We start from the raw sequence: 17,678 nt of genomic DNA on the forward strand, positions 1-17,678 counted from the left end.
CGAAACCCTCCCCCTAAAACAGCCCCGGGCAGGACCCACCCGTTCCTCATCAACCTCACTGCTCACACCTGGGGCTGCTCTGTCCCCTCATCAACCTCACTGCTCACACCTAGGGCTGTTCACATCCAGAACTGTTATAAATGCAAAGGCAAATTTGGGATAAAATCAAAGAGAGAAATTTATTTATAAACAGCAAAGAATAACAATGAGAGAAAAAAAACACAATAAAAATGGTCAGCGCAGTGCTGGGGGGACAGGGTCTACACCGGGGGTGTAGGGTTCCCAAATCCACGTCTGAGCGCTCTCAGGCTTGGGGTTTTATAGGGATTTTAAGTTCTCAGGCTAGAATTCCAAGCAGGCTCCATTCACCAAGTGTTCTTGATTGTCTGGTGAATAGATTTCCTGGCTTGGAAAAATAGACCTAACCAGTGTCCGGACAGAGTCTCCTCATATGTAAAGCGACTCTGTATGTATTTTAATTTGAGTTATCAAGGCAGCAGTGATGTGATCCGGAATTGGTGCCGATGGAAATCTCGGCAGAGTCTTCCCTTTTGTTTCCCGTGATTGCATCTCCAACACTGGTCTGACAGGTGAAGCTTTCAGGACTAGCGATGGATACTTTTTCTGAGGCCCGTCTTTGTTGACCTTGATTGTTTCCCAACAGAGATCTGCAGAGACGTTGGTCAGGTCCGGGGTGGGTTCCTCCTCCGAGCTAGTCTTTTTGTTTCCTTGATGGCTCTCGTCCTGTCTATTCTCCGAGCTAATGTTCGTTATCTGGGTGTTGGCTGCAATCCTTTGCCTTTTGAGAACAAAACTCCCGGCCAGGTTTGGAAAAAGGGTTTATGTATACATATTTGGATTTTTATTATTTCAACACATATACATCTTATTTATATCTTTACGACTTTTTATTTACACATAATTTATTACAGAACCTTCTGGAAAATGCTCAGGACGCTCAGGATGGGTCCAGGACATTCTGGAAGAGCCTTAGGACCCTCGGGACGGATCCAGCACCTTCTGGAAGACGCTCAGGACCCTCAGAACACATCCAGAACCTTCTGGAAGACGCTCAAGACCTGCGAGGATGGATCCAGGACCTTCTGGAAAACGCTCAGGACCCATAGAATGCTCTAGAACCTCAGCACCACGTAGGATAGTCTAGAACAAACGGGGTGGATCCTGAACCTTCTGGAAGGCGCTCAGCACCCTCGGGACGGATCCAGAACCTTCTGGAAGATGCTCAGCACCCTCGGGATGGATCCAGCACCTTCTGGAAGGCACTCAGCACCCTCGGGATGGATCCAGCACCTTCTGGAAGGCGCTCAGCACCCTCGGGACAGATCCAGCACCTTCTGGAAGGTGCTCAGGACCCTCGGGATGGATTCAGCACCTTCTGGAAGAGCCTCAGGACCTTCAGGATGGACCCAACACCTTCTGGAAAGCGCTCAGGACCCTTGGGATGGATCCAGCACCTTCTGGAAAACGCTCAGGACCCTGGGGATGGATCCAGGACCTTCTGGAAGAGCCTCATCACCCTCGGGACGGATCCAGCACCTTGTGGAAGGTGCTCAGCACCCTCGGGATGGACCCAACACCCTCTGGAAAGCGCTCAGCACCCTCGGGTTGGATCCAGTACCTTCTGGAAGGCGCTCAGGATGCACAGGGCGATCTAGAACCTCAGCACCGCTCAGCACCCGGCAGGATAGTCTAGAACCCCATGGAGTGATCTAGAACCTCAGCACCGCTCAGCACTCGGCAGGATAGTCTAGAACCGACGGGGTGGATCCAGCACCTTCTGGAAGGCACTCAGCACCCTCGGGACAGATCCTTAATTTTAACATGTAACATATGTAAAGGGGTACATCTGCCTTATGACACTGATTCTCTTGATTGTTTCAAATAATAACTTTCCAAATAGTTATAATTTAGCTAGCACAAATCATTTCTATTTATTACAATATGTATCTAAAACAATCGGGGTACCCGAAATGACAGCATCACCCCCCAGCCTCCAACTACCTCCCTTTTTATTCGCTCCCAAAGAAAGCACTAAAAGACTCAAACTAACCGGACGGCACCATGTTGCTTTAATAACGCCATTTACATACGTACATCCCCCCTCCAAAAGGAGCCTTCGCTAAAAGAATAAAGGGAGGACCGCCCCCCAAGCGGTTGAAGTCCCTCCCTCCTGTCTGGCCGGCTGGCGGCTGCCCCACAGCGAAGGGGGGTGCTGTGTCCGAGGCCCGTGCGTCGTCTCCCGCTCAGGCCCTTCTCTGCCTCCTTCCTCCTCTGTTCCCTCGCTCCAGCTAGTGCTGGGTGTCTCATCTCTTCCCTGTGATGCTCCTGCGGGGAGATCACCCTGTGCGGCTGCAGAACATGGCTGTATCGTGATCGGAACCTGCGCTCACAGACCCACCACGACCGCTCCAGCCCTCGCGATGCTGCTGCACGTCTCACTGGCATGGCCAATGAAGCCCGATGTGAATTGTGAACATTTGGGGAGTAACATGAAAAATGAATTTTTAGTTGTCCTGCTCTGTCGCGGCTGGGGCCGCAGGGAGAGCAGCGCCAACGTATGCAAACGCATAATGCACACGAGCAAAACGAGAAACAAAACTCCGTAAGAACCGTGAGTACGGGGCCAGAGATACAATCAGGACCCAGCAGAGCTCAGCAGAAACAGGGGGACATCGCTCGACCCAGGGCCAGTACCGCTCTGAATTTTGAACTGTAGTGCGCAGTAGAACGCTCCGTATGATACAGATAGGACATTTTGTGACCTCTGGGAGCACTGAGCAAATGCCGCGGGGACACGCCGGCGGGGTGCACTGCACAGGCAGCTTCCCCTGGGGCCGCTTCCTCTTTCCAGTTTGAACCCGCCCTACTGCGGAGTCCGCGGCGGTGCGGGGGCGACACCGGCGCGCTGGCGACCGCTGAGCCTTACGGCTTCGGCAGCGGGCCCGGCGTGGACTACAAGTACCATGAGCTCCCATGCCAAGGGGGTGGGGATTCCGTGAACGCCCGCGTGGAGCCGCACTACAGGTCCCACGATGCCTCACGCCGCCTGGTGTCTCCGCTCCGGTCCCGATTTAAATCCAGGCAGTGAGGAAAATGGCGGTGCGGAGCTGAGTGTGCGGGAGAAGATGTAGCTGAGCTTTGGCACATTTCCCAGGTGAGTGGGGTTTGGAGGGAGGGAGTAAGTAACGGATGGAGGGAGGGGAGTTCTGGTTCGCATTCCCCTGCTTCGAGTGCTGGGGTGGGACTGGAATGGCGGAGGGAGCGCTGCCCCTTGCCAGAGAAGGGAGAAGCTCGGGGGGTGGCCCTGAGGGGCGGCTCTTTTCTGTCTCTCACCCCCCTCCTCATTATGAATGTGGCTCCCTGAGGGGAGGAGGAAGGGGAGCGTAGACGGGCTGTGTGTGAGGAGGGCTGGAGATGAGGGAATACCCCGGGCAGTGCGTGGCTGCCTTAACCTCTTTCTAGCTATTGTAACTACTGGTGTCTGAGTTTTGAAGGGGCATTCCTGGGGCAGTGGCGGGGCATTGATGCGTAGACTGAATGCTTCCCGTATCTCTGGGTGATGCATATCCAAGTATGGTGATTTTGGGTGGAGGTTCCTCGTAAAATACAGAGACCTGAGGTCGCTTGGCTTTAGAACCGTCTGACCCACGGTTTCTCAGTCTGAGCAGAGGCGGAGTGTGGGTGAAATACCTCGGTTAGAATGGCCCTCTCTGCCATTCATCTAAATTTATCTGGTACCGAGGCGGTTCCGAAGACCTTGATATCCGCATTCTCCTGGTCGTCCTGTAGTCTCGGTAAGTTTTAGAGCTGACTTCCCTTGTCTCCTTATCTCTGCCACTAAGAAAAGGGATGAAAAATACTGCAGCTGAAAGGTTCATTTCCACTTCTTTTATCCATTTCTGTCTCGTAGTTGTAATGAAACTGTTGTTGAGGGGTGGAGACGAGTTTGTTTGGGTTTCCCCCCCCCCGAGGTCGCGTGCCACTTTAGGTGTTAGTGTTTCTGGGATATAAATAGGGTGATTTTGAGTTATAATGTAGCGTGAGGTTGAGATGATTCCCACAATTCTCTTTCGTCGGTTGTTTGTGGTTTCTGCTCCTATTTCTAAGCATGGTCAAGTTTTCCTTTAAAAGCGAAGGTTGTCAATTTGTCAGCTTCTATTCAGAATCATTTGAATCCTCGTTATCTTCTTCCTCTTTTAGACAGAAGTTAACAGAAAATAGTATGTTGCATTCTAACTGGAATAACAAGACAAAAGGAAATCTGAAAGTGTGAGGGAGGGCAAGTACATGGTATCTGGAATACAGTTACAATGGATTCTTACAATAAGCTTAAAATTTTATCATCACTATTGTAAAAATAAATATTTTCTCATAGTATATTTACATCTTAAAATGTTCTGCTTCACATGAAACAAAGTAGTATGTTCTGAATATAAAATATAGCTTAATCGAAACAGATAGTATATGAGTGAAAACCGGAGAATAAAAGCATGGGTTTAGAGGAAACAGACAAAATGGGGTGCTGTTTGTGGGGTTTGGACTTTTTGTTTTGGTTCAGCTTCGTTACTTTGATTTTAGAGCAAGATTGTGCATTATAGCATGCAGTACTTATATTTACTGTTAACTGATGTTACAATGGGCTGCTCAACTGACTGTTGTAAAGAATTTCTTTCAACTCTGTTACTACTACTGTGGTTTTTTATTTTGTTTATTTTACTAATATGAGTGGATTTGATGGATTCACTGCTGACATGTGAAGACAGAGGCTGTGGGATATGGGAAGTGATAGACAAAATAAACCCAGCATTCGGCCTCACTTTTAAGTACCTTTCCTGATTACAGTGTGTTGTTGCCAGTCTGATTTTATTTGAAATATGACTTGCGTGCATTTTGGGCTCGCCTGTGGCTTTGTGTTTCTTTTAACTGTTCATTTGAGGCCCTTGTTCATCATGGCTTTGGATTTATTAACTTGGAAGTTTTGCATTGACTAGTTACCAATTTTATTGGTTTTTTTTTTATTTTGGTTTTTTTTTGTTGTTTTTTGCATTTTATCAGTGATGTATACGCTAATGTATAGCTGAGACAAAATGCAGATGAGGAGGAAGCAAGTCTGTTTTACAATGGAACCTTATCTTTTGATCATGGTGGTTTTTTTTTTAAAAATGGACAAGAAATCACAATCACAAAACCTTCAAGATTAATCTCTGTTGCACAGTTTCATAGAAAAGGAGGGGGAGTGTTTTTATTTTTCAAGAACTCTGGGAAAGAAAAGGTATCTTGATTATATTTGCCTGCAAAATCAAACCATTTGTAGCATGTGAAAAGGTATTGGACGCTATAGTCTGACACTACAGGCTGCTTCAGCCTGCATTTAAATGAGTCTCTCTTAAACAACTGTACCATACAGGATCTTCTGCACTTCATGTTTGAGCTTTTTGGGTATTTAGAAAGATCTTAAATGTTCTTCTGACTTGTTTTAATAATAAAAAAAATTGAGGAGAATGGGAGGGGAGGAATAGTGCCCTTTATGCCAAGGATATAAGAGAGTGGAGAAGGATATCTAACCTGAATGCTGGGGCAGTCTGCCTATGTAGTTTTTTTCATTTCTATTTCCCCCTTTCCCCCCGGCTAGATCTGTTGATGTTTCTAGATGTAGTGTATTAGGAAAGAGGCAATTGTAAAAGAATTTAACTGCTACTGATTTAAATCTGCTATGGAATGTATTTCGACTCTGATTTTTGTATGCTGCATTTAGTTGAATGAAGGTACATCAAATTATTTTGTGCACCATATAAATGGGAGGTATATTTCAGATGGATCCTGGTAGTTTAATAATACTTAATTGGTGACTTTTTAAATTTACAGTCGTCAGTAAACTGATTTTTGAAAAGTGAAACAAAATTACCTTGCCTTCAATCTCACGAAGGACTTTTACTCTTCTGTGTGCAGTATGTCTAATAACAGAATGCTCTGCCTCACTGAAACATCCCAAAGTGATTGAACAGGTAATGGAACAGGGATTGGGTTGGGTGACTTTTGTTGCCATGTCTTTTAGTGGTAGGGTTAAGTAAAAGACAGAACTAAACAATTTACTTACAATTACTTGTATTTCACCCAGTGAAATACATATTCTCTGCAGTATTTAGGGGAAACAATTGTTCAGAACAGTTAGTCAGGAGAAGAGTTCTCTGTTCTGGGTGAGTCCAAAGAACTAAATAAATCTAAATTGAAGGTAGCATTCCTCTGGTTTTGCTTTGTGCACTCAATTTGTAATTCCAACACTTTGCCGATTTTCCTGCAGAGTATATTAACATCTTAACATTACTGGGTTTTTTCGTCACATTCTCTGAAGGCTAGCAAGTCACAGAAAATGGTAAAATGGGCTACTTGCTTTTTGCTGCTACGTGTGTCTGAGAGGGTAACAGCCAATATAGTCTATGCGGACAAACCTTTCCTAAAACCTTTTAGACAGACTTTAGGAGCACACGCGTGTGTCCGTGTGTCTGTGTGTGTGTGCGTCTGCACGCGTGTGGGCGCGCACTGTGGGCGCGCACTGTGGGCGCGCACTGTGGGCGCGCACTGTGGGCGTGTTTGCGCGTGTGCGTGTCTGCGCGTGCGTGTCTGCGCGTGTGCGCGTGTCTGCGCGCGTGTCTGTGTGTGTGTGTGCGTGTGTGTGCGCGAGCGCATGCGCGCACATAAACAATCACTATATGGAAATGCTACGTTGGTATTTTTGAATCTTACGGAAGAAGTGGTAAAGGTTCAAAATTAGTTTCTTATATTAATAATGACAATTTTAAAATGGTTTTCCATTTTTGGAAACTTACATCTTAAGGAGATGATTTCAAACAAAAATTTGCAAATTCTTTGCCGGTGATTTGGATAGGCTTTTCAGATATTTTCCCCTATAATAATTTTCCTTCCCCATAAAGGTTAGGCTAGAGAGATTAGGTGGAAATAGGGAATCATGACTTGGTTTGCAGTTCTTTTTGTGCTCTGTCCATCTTTGCTGCTGCAATAAACTAAAGCAGACATAGCAGCATCTTTTGTTATAGTATCCTCCTGGTTTTATCTTCTATGGCAACCTTTTTTGGTATTCAGAGTAAAGATTTTTGGCTCAATGGGCAGGAAGTCGGTCAGCATACCACTTAACATTTCTTAGGTTGTAATTGAAAGAATCCCCTCCTAATCAGTATTTCAAGAATTTATTTAGTCATAGATTCAAAGATAGCGCTAATGGCAACAAAAGGAAGAGCACTTTATCTGTGAATTGTTCACTTGATTAAAATAGAACAAAGCCAACATCTTCTGTTAACCTAGAATGTGATCCTCCCCCCCACTCCCTCCTCATTTAAAAGGAAGGCACTTTCTCTAATCAGTGCACTGAAAACTGAATAAAGAAAGCATCTTCCCTGGCTGAAGTAGCTTTCAAAGACTTTTGTATTACAACTGTAGGTTTTCTGTTGAACCCCCTAATCTTTGGTGGTGTATGTTCGAGGCTAACGAATAAGATTTGTAGAGGAGAGGTGTAGAACTAGTGCTAGCAAACTTGCCAGACTTGTATTGGCTGTGTGAGAGACAATAAGGGGGTAGCAGGGATGATGACTGGGATTCAGGAACAATGGAAAATGAGTGCAAATTTGAGAAAGTTGAAGGAGAGCCATCACTTGATTACTTGATAGGAACAGGGTAGCTTGTGTTATCATCCACTGTAACTTCTGTTCAAATGTACAGCTACAAGGTAGCTTTATCAACTGCGTTGTCTTCTCTTACCCGTCTACATCTCTGTAGCTGAACCTCAAGTGACCTCTATCAAGATTAATACGCAGTATGATAATATTTCAGATTGGCCAAGAAGTGCTTTTGGTATATGAGCAAAATTTTTTCTTTCCCCCTCATCTTAGCTCTGCTTTATAGCAATGTAACTTTTCCTTTAAACTAAAGAGTCTGTCTAGGCAGAATTGTAAGGTCATTTGAGCAGTGTATTTGAGAGAGGTTTTTAAAAAGCTCTTTAAAAGCAGTGGAAATTTCCAGGCTTCATGAAACAAAAAAAAAACCACAAAAAAAAAACCAAAAAAAAACAAAACAAAAAAAACCCAAAAACCCCAAGCTTTTAGGGTCTGGTTTAATAACTGCTGCTTTGCAAGGAGAGAAATATGAAAAGGAACCGCAGACATTCTGGATGTCAGCCTGAGAAATTTTCCACTGTTTCCTTTAATAACATGCAGGCATGCTTTTATTGCTGGAATTTCAGTTAGGAATCCTTTTCTGACTGAAACTTCAAGCTATTTGGTGAACAAGTGCTTGCTGAAAATCAGTTGTCATGAAATAAATTCTCATATGCAGAAGACTGTGCATAAACCACTGTCGTACTTGGTATCAACTACTGATTATATTCAGTTTCTTCTTTTACAGTGTGTTATCTGTTCCTATTTCTACGTGGTCACTGCTAGGTGACAATACATCTTTTCTTGCTTCCGATGGTAATTCTAGAACAACATTTCCAGTAAGGACTCTGTGCTGCTAAGCCAGAAATCTTAATTATCCTATCTTTAATATACGAAGGAAGAAAGACATTAGGAAACCCATCTTTTGTAAAAGAGTTAAACTTAAAGACTATTTAATGGTTATTTTAAAAATTATTGTAGTTTCAGATACAATGGTGAAAATCTAACTGAAAGGATCTAAAGGTTCAGCCCCATTTGTCTGCCTTAAAGCTCTTTTCTGTGTAAGTTGCTCTTGTTTACTAAAAGCTACCTGACCTTTCTTCAAGGTGTAGAGGACTCTGTACTTGGAATGTGTCTTGTCTTTCTGTCAGTACAGAAATGTATTGTTGACTTAGGCTGTTTTGGGGTAGGGCCTAAAGAATCCTTCATATACTAGGTTACTAGGTTGAGGTTTTTGTTTTCTTAAATGCCAGGGTGTGAGCTAAGCTACTGTGTTGTGTAAAAAATAAGCAACATCATACCAAACTCTTGTCTTTCTGGTATTAATTGAAAATGTAAAACCAGAACCCTTTATATGCATGTTAATGGAATTTTGTCTTTTAAGACAGCGTAGTGCACTTCCACAGCTCTCAAGTCAAGTCAGGGCCATTGTGCTTCTTTTTATGTTACCTCTCTTTGTTGGCCTACTTTTTTATTTTTTAATAATTATATAAAAATTTCAACATCTGACTTTCTGACTGCTTGTAATACTCCTTTCTCACGTATTGAGTTACTGCTAACAAGAATGCTAATGACTAAAGTTAAAAGCAGAGCATGTTGAACTTGACATGAACCTTATTATCTTTTCCAGCTTATGTAAGGATTGTATTGAGAGTTGTGTACTGTTTAATTAGTTGCTCACTGATTAGAAGTACTGAAATTACTGCCATTGCTTTGTATACCTTTTTTATATCTTATATGTCTTTTTATATCTTATATAAATTTGTTACTTTACAAATTTGGTGCAAAGTTAAAGCTTGAGATGGGATTTCTAAGTATTAGTGAGACTTTTTCTTCCTGAAGGCAAAAAAGTATTGCTGAAGACGTAAGGCAACTGAAATGCATTTATTGTCAAAGCCTAAAGCCAACGTACTTCGTTTTTTTGGGCTTTGGATAAAGCTAGGGTGGCAGATGAGGTGTTTCACTATAGTGCTACATGCTGCAGCCTTACAGAAGTTCCAGTGTTCTTTGAGGTTTTACATTTATCTTTGTTGTTTATTGCCAACTCTTTTGTTGACTTAACTGGTACGTTTGCTAAATGCTTGATAGAAATAAGATTGATCTTGACTGAAACAATTCTGCACTGAGCAAAAGTTTAATGTATGAAGATTTGGTCAACTTAAAGAAAAAAAACTCAAATGCTTCTTGTTCTGGTAGTAGGTTCTGGTTTTGTTACCTCTCATATTCTATTCTTGTCCTCTACAAATGTAGATTTGGTAACTACAGGTAGTAATTGCAGTCAGAGTGGTCACTGAAGAAGAAGCCATGGGGGTTTAAGAGCTTTCTTTTCAGGGTGACTGACTGGATATATCCCTACCACTTGGTTTAGGAGACTCTTCCTTACTCCAGTGATGCTTTGGTCTTTATTCCTATTGTTTTACCTAGGGAAGAAGAGGGTGTCCTATAGCCAATAGATCTTTATTCAATTTTCCTCCACTCAGTAAAATAAAAAATAAATCTGAAATAATATTTCTGTCAAAATGACAGAACAGTGCTAAGTAGGGCTCCAAAACTTGAGTACTGTCAGTGAAAGAAAGGATTAGAAAATTGAAAATACTTCATTATAATACAGTCATGCTATGCCTTCCTCACGCGTATATGTATTTCTGGTATATGCAGTATCAAAGAGTGTAATGGACTGTGTTTCTCTGTATTTTTAATGAGACACAGAATTTCCAGCATTTCTCTCCTTTTTTTTTTTTTTGTATTTTTGCCTTATGGTATGAGGCAGATCTATACAAAACCACAAGTGTAATGGAAAATCAACAGGAAGGAAGTGTTTTCTTCTTCACTCATTTCCCTTACTGTCCTTATTATCAGATGGCAGGGTTAAAAATAAAAAAAGGATACTTCCAGATAGTTTATAGCTGAACTACAGAGCTGACAGCCACAGAATATCCAGCAGCTAGGAGACTGGGTCCTTTTGAGCTGGGAAATTCCTGAATGGTAGATCGAAAAGTTGGAGGGTATGCTAAAACACATTCATATGCTCTTTCTTTCTTTCTTTCTTTCTTTCTTTCTTTCTTTCTTTCTTTCTTTCTTTCTTTCAGTTTCTGCTGTAGCGAATACAGTGCTAGGTAAGTTTTCTATCACAACTACTTTGTTTTCTCTGCATCAATTCTTATGAACTATTGATATTTAGGGAATGAAAAAAGGGCGGAAATAACTTCAATTCTCTTAGAAAAAGAAAATAATTTTTTTTTAAAGGTCTGTGTTAATATGGTATATAGTTTGCTGTCTTCCACCTCACTTAAACTTGAGGAAGTGCATGGTATGACCTGGCCTTGGTATGTACCGTGGTACCTAACACTATTAGGCTTTTGGGGAATACTTGGACCATTAAAGAATGCTCCTCCTAAGATGTGGGATAGAGTGTTAGTATCCTTGTGTATATATATCTTCCTTTGTTTTTTAGTTCTCTCTATTGCTGGTACTAGAGTTTTCTTCTTCCTGAAGTAACCAATAATTGTCTGAACAAAGTATTTATGTTATTTTGAAAGACCGGTGATGAAATGGGATTTCTTAGCTTGATCTGTCTGGTTGCAGTGCAGATACAATGCAAATCACTGTTGAGTATTGTTTGTTTGAGATTTGGTCATAGCTTCTGGGGTAAGCAATTTGGCCTTTAATACTTGATTAGACTGAGATGTCAACTTCTATACCTGTTGTTGGAGAGTAGTGAAACTGAAAACCCGTCTGGACATTGTATTCAGTGGGATTTTGGCCTCAAGAAAGGCAGCACCTCCTTCGGAATAATCTCTTGTCATAAGTTCAACCTCTATGCTCTGCAGTTTAGCAGCTGCCCTGAAATACAGTTCAGGTGAGCTGGCTTGGTTAGAATAAGGTAGGGTTAAAGCAAAATCAAGAAAATGAAAGGAGACAGTTGAAGGCAAACCTTTGGAGAATGATCTCTTCAAAAGACAGAAGAATTTGTGGGTTTTTTCAGATAGCTGTGCTCATCGAAACGTTACAGTTCCTAAGCCATGTTTTGCAGACAGATGACACACTGAGGTAAATAGTATGAGGTGGAGACAAGTGATAAATAACTTTTGGTCTTGACTGGATGCAGGCACTTGTCTGAGCATATTGTCTGTCATAAATCTACTTTCAATAAAAAAAAGATCCCATCAATTTTATTCTTTAAGAGGATTAATGGTATCAGGGTTAAGTTTTGTATGCTTTTTTCTTGTGTTCCCTCCATGGTGTGTTGTGATCATCCCGTTATTGTTTGTACACTGTTACTTCATCTGTATGAGAATCTAACGAGTTTTTGTACTGATGAAAGGTCAGGAGTAGGTAAGGCTTTGTAGGCTTTTGAACTTTCAGTGCACTGTTAGATCCACTGAAAGTAAGGTAAAAAATACTGGACTTTGAAAAGAGAAGGTATTCTATGCCCAGAGACAGCTACTAGTAACTTTTCTCCTAATAATTTTGACAGAATATAAAGAATATAAACTTCTGACTGTGGCGTACCTAAACATAACTTCCCATGCTGTGTGGGATGTACTATAGCAGAAGGTCATTCGCTCATGAATGCAGCGTGGCATTTACTGACAAGAAAACACATTGCATTGATTGTGCTTCATAGCTGATCTTCTCCAATTGCGTGACAGAAATGCATGACCGTGTGCTCTTCATTTAGTTACTGTGTTTTATTTGCTTATCAGATGCTAATATGACAACTTTTCTGTGCAGAGATGTGACTGAATACTAATTTTAAAGATCAAACAATGGCTCTCCAACTCAGAGTTTGGTTGAGTGTTAGATACAATTGAGTTGGTCTACTTGTATGGGAACTAAAGAAAAAAATCACATAAGGAAAAAGTAATAATAAAAAAAATCTACAGCTCTGTCCTGGAATTTCCACCAATGCAATATATAAGAATACATAAAATTTGCTTCCTGATGATGTGAAGCTGCACAACTGCTTAGCCATTTATCTATAAACAAGGAAGGAACTGGCTCTGAAAACGTTATAAATGCTTTTGGCACTTGAAGAGGAAGGATATCATCCCATCTGGTTTTGGTAGTCACTGACCTCTTATACTAACTTCCAGAATGGCTGCTAATCTTCCTAAAATTACTTGGAATTTCTATGCTAATGTTGATGGTGCCATTTTGGAGAGTTCTGCAGATAAACATTAATGTTTGAAAAGTGCCATTTGTATAAAAGCTTTCGTGAGTAAGACTGATTTTCTGCCTGCTTGAGGAATCCTTGGGAGCTTAATGTGAGATTCATTGAAAAATGGCTTTTTAATGAAGATACTGCTTCTTTAATAGAACACAACAAAAACTAGAAGCATAAGTTTTTTATGAAAGGGAAATTCCTTGTAGAGAATAGAAAAGTTTGGACCAGAAAAAAACCCAGAGGGCACTAAGAGCCTTATGCAAAAGCATGCCATTTTTTCTCGTAAAGGGGCGGGGAAAAAAGATCCTTGATGGTAGGAATGAATGTTGTGGTCAGGATTACATACTCTGTGTCCAGTAAAGATGAGACTGTTGATGTATGTATGCAAGACCTAAAGTGTACATGATATTAAGAAAACAGACCTCTTAGATCAGATCCAAAAAGAATGTGGTAATGTATCTTAGAATTAAACAAAGTAGGATCAGTTGTAATGCTACTTTCCTGTCTTAGTGGCCTATTGTTGTAAATGGTTTATCTCAGTTATCTTATGTACTACATCCCAGTTTATCTCTGGGCTGTAGTACATAATTCCCTGGTGACAATGTATTATTGTGTGTGAAAACTCATCACGTAATTATGCTAGCATCAATCCAAACACCGTGAGCAAAGTTAATGCTGGTTGGACATGGTTTTGTTTAGTCAAGTATTAAAAGTCTCTCAGGTTAAGGATTCCGTAGGCCATCTAAAAGTGGTTCCTGTGTTCAATCACCATTTATAAACCGAAATTTAACTTGTTGAAGCTGGTAAATCTTGCCTGTTGCCCTTTTCTTGTAGGCCTTCGATGAGACTCTGACTTTCCAATCTCTAATACCTCTCTGTGTGGTATTACTCTGTTTTATGTAGCGTTGAGCAAAGATACCAACCTTTTCCACCTTGCTTAATTTTTAAATAATTGAGCCCTTAAATCCGAGATTTTATTTGACCAGAACCGTGCACATTACCACCATAGCTTTGTTTTGAGCATTAAATTGTAGCAGATGCTCTGTGATAACCTGACTCTATTGTGGAAAGATTAATGAACCCAACTGGGGGAGGGAAATTCTGTTCTGTCCTTATTTTGCAATTTCGCTGAAGGTGTTCTACTCTACTAAACTCTGTTCACTATGAATGAAATATGGTAAGGAATATGAAAAAGAAATAAGGGAAAGGGATCCTAGTTAATGGAATGCTCAAATCTGTTGGTATAATTATAGGTAAACAACTGATTTTCCTTCAAATATTGAATGGCAAGCATTTTTGCTGAACTGAATGAATACCTCTTGCATCCAGACGAAGTGTACCTGAATATACTCAGACTTAATCAGATTTTAATTACAGCGCTGAGCTTGAAACATTTCCATATTTCAAGGACAAATTTGGAATGTCACCTTTGTATTAAGTAGCTGTACTTATTCCTTTCAATTAAATAAATCATATATAAGCACTGATGTTAGGCGTGGAAATTTTGAACTATTTTGATTTCCTTTCTTCGGTAGTTTATTTTGGTTTTGGTAGTTTCTGATCTTGTACTCTCAAATCTAAGAGTCTAGTTGTGCCAATAACTCATTAACTTCGTTAACAGGCCTTTAATTATTATTATTAGATCAGCAAGTACCAAGATCTAATCTTAAAAACAAAGAGGATGTGTGTTTTTTCAAGAAATTTAAAAAAGAATCTATTTTAGTAGCATGATGGAAAAAGACACTAAGTAGGATTCTCAAAAGCATTCTTAAGACACCAGGCAATTAACTCCCCTTAAAGGCAGTTTGTGTGAGTTTGAGTACTCACACAGTATGAAGCCCTGTAGTGGATAGATGCCTCCCCCCCTACCCTCTCCCTACAGCACTCAAACACTTTGTCAGAATATGAATCTACATTTTTGAAAGTGTAATGTTTCCAGTGTAACACACTGCCATTAATTCTATAACTTAGTTCTTGTGCAAACACATAAATAAGTGTTCATAAGTACTGCATCTGCCGACTAGCAAAATGTGCCAAAGGCAAGGCAATGTGTTTTATAGAGTATATTTCTTTCATGGTCATGGGCCCACCCTCATTGATGGGTGTAAATATATTCCATCAGTTAAATTGGTGACTTAAATTCCAGCTTAAAGCCAGCTCTAAAAGAATGTTCTCAGTCAGAAGTTGTGATCTGTCATAATCAAGACAGTATGTATCAGTGTTGTTTACTCTTCACTGGAAAAAACCTGAGTGTCCTGATTTGAATGTCACTGGAACTCTGTAAGTACCCATACGGGCAGAGGCCAAGTTAATGTACAGGCCATCGACAGACTTCAGATCTTCATTTATGAAATGATTGTCTACTGCTGTGTAGCAAATTGGAAGTGATTGCTGTGCTACTGCTTATGAGACTCTGTGTGGCACTAGCCCCCATCAGTTTACAGAAATGACTACTATAGAGTTATTTGTCTGTTGTATCATCTGTGCAGTGCATTGTTTCAGGAATCTGTTTAAATTAAGAATGTGAAACATGGATTAAAGAGGTGTTGAGAGGTGGAGCTGACAATACTATTTGAAGTTTTTTGAATGACTTCACATTCTTAGTATTTTCAGTGTAAGTTTTTATATGTCTTTAAAAAGCTTATGGAAAAAATAGTATCACTTGCCATAAGGAAATTTCTTCTCTGTTAGCCAGCAAGGTAGTCACTGAGCAGGGTGCCACTGTGACCTTGGTCACTAAATTGAGTGTGCCTTCTACATGGGTTACTCACTGGAGGGGCAGGAAAGCGGGTTTTTAGCGCTGTTGGCTGAGACTTCCAGCTACCGTTTCAATTGAATTAGGAGGGAGGTAAGGGTGGCCTCTGCTATGCCCTTGATCCTGCTGCTGCCTCATGCTTTAGGGGTGTGTATGGGTGTGGGAGTACAACCTAGAAAAATGTCCCTGTTTGCTAGTTACTGTGCTGCCAGGCGCTTTTAACTGCTTTGGCAGGTTTATAGAAAAAGTTCCTCTTGGTCTTGGTAATATAGTGGTAAAGCGTGCTCTGTTCTGTCAGCATGGAGGAGCTGTGCAGCAGCAAAGCTAACTCGGTTAGATAAAATGCTTGAGGATCTTGGCCACTGGTTTAAAACAAAATTGAGCATGTTCAAGTACTTTAAATAGGGCATTTACCAGCTATACAGGTATCTTCATTGGAGCAGCAAGGTAAAGTTCAGTTTGTTTAGACATTTGACCAGTTTCTCTTCCAGAGCTTTGACTTGGACTGAATAAAAGGTTACACTTTGTTCAACAGAATTCTCTGCTCATTTCTTAAATGTCTGAACTGAAAGGTAGTTCTGAAGCGTATGTCAGAGACAGGCATTACAGAATTAGAACAGAATTAGAATTAAATCTGCTGTGACGGAAAATGTTAGGCACCCTTAACCACAGATGTAGTTGTACCTGCACAGGCACTGATACGGTGTAGTTTATTTTTCTATTTTAGGCAAAGGTGCCCACCCAAAACTAGCAAGGTTGCTTTCTTTTTACTGCACCAATTTGTCAAATTTAACTTTCATTCAGTAGATCATCCTATTTTCAACCTGGTATGAAACATCTGTTGCAATGCTGGGTGTATCAAGGCTGTTTGATTAAAGATGCAGTGTACTAAGTTGAGGGTGAGTGTGTGTATGTCTCTGTGTCCCCAGATGTCCTTGTGGAAATGTCTGTTGATGTATGGTTTTAAATGTTTTTCAGCAATAGATTCCTTCCACCCTGCTACCAATGTGGTGCTCTAAATTGTAGAAAAAGCAAAAATAATACTATTTCTGTTTGGTAGGTTCTTATTTTTACAACCTGTTAGTTTTAACTAACAGGGAAAACTACATCTGATTGCCTCATGCATAATGCAAATTTGGCACGTTTTAAAAACAACTAATTTTAAAATACCTCTACAGGGCTTAAAATATCTTTACACATTAGAGGTGAACACAGCTTCTAATTTTCTAATGTTTTTCTAAGCTAAGTACAGTCTTCAGGAACTGGAAAAATGCATGCTGTAGACTTCTGTAAAGAGCTTGCGTGCTTTACCAAAATGTGTTTTTCCTAAATGATTTCAGAATAGGACACTGTGGATTGGGTGGAGTCTCACGGTCGCACTAGGACTGAGACATGCTGTTAATTCAAGGGTGGTTCCTTACTAGCTTAATGAACTGCACGATAAAACACACATAGTAAAAAAAATAAAAAATTGCATACAGTTTAGTAAAGGGTCCACGGAATTAGTAATTTTTGCTGTCTCACCGGTACATCATTGCAAATCTTGTTTGCTTGGAACAGTAATTATACAGACTCAGACTTTAGTTATTGGATTACTTATGTAGTGATGTAGTAAAAAATTCCAAATTTTACTCAACTTTTGTAATTGGTATATTTCTGGAGACAGTGCTAGCAATTGCCAGTATTGTCTTCCCATCCCCCAGCTTTTGAGTCTAGTTTGCTTGCAGCTGTACTAGTAGGCATCTTTCTTTCAGGAAGTGACCTTGGCTTGTATTAATCAAATTCAGAAAACACAGAAAAGCTTCTTGGTAACGCGCTGACTTGATATAAAATTTTATAGTATCCATTTTCTTGTAAAATGAGGCCATCCTAGAAAAAGGGAATTCATTGATACTATCTTACTGTAAAAGAATTTCTCTAAAATGACATGGTATTCAGAAAAGGCAAAACAACAAAACCAAACTGCACTTTTTACTGGGAGGAATGTACTGAGAGCTTTTTATAAAAGTAATTAAGTCTTAAATTGGAATTGGCAAAACTGTATGTTAATCTAGCTCAGATGTGAAAA

The 17,678-nt window shown here is 40.6% G+C and overlaps 1 protein-coding gene across 9 annotated transcripts in view; it reads left to right on the top strand.

Annotated features, from left to right (window-relative positions):
• Positions 1 to 2,668: 2,668 nt before the first annotated feature.
• Positions 2,669 to 17,678, top strand: part of NCOA3 (nuclear receptor coactivator 3) — a 71,642-nt gene continuing 56,632 nt past the window's right edge. For all 9 annotated transcript variants that reach the window (XM_058850527.1, XM_058850529.1, XM_058850531.1 and 6 more), the window contains exon 1: positions 2,669 to 3,175. The gene's annotated coding sequence lies outside the window, so the exon portion shown is untranslated. The remainder of the gene's footprint in view (positions 3,176 to 17,678) is intronic.

Source organism: Poecile atricapillus, chromosome 15 (genome assembly GCF_030490865.1).
Source record: "Poecile atricapillus isolate bPoeAtr1 chromosome 15, bPoeAtr1.hap1, whole genome shotgun sequence".
In the NCBI taxonomy this organism is placed as follows: Eukaryota; Metazoa; Chordata; class Aves; order Passeriformes; family Paridae; genus Poecile; species Poecile atricapillus.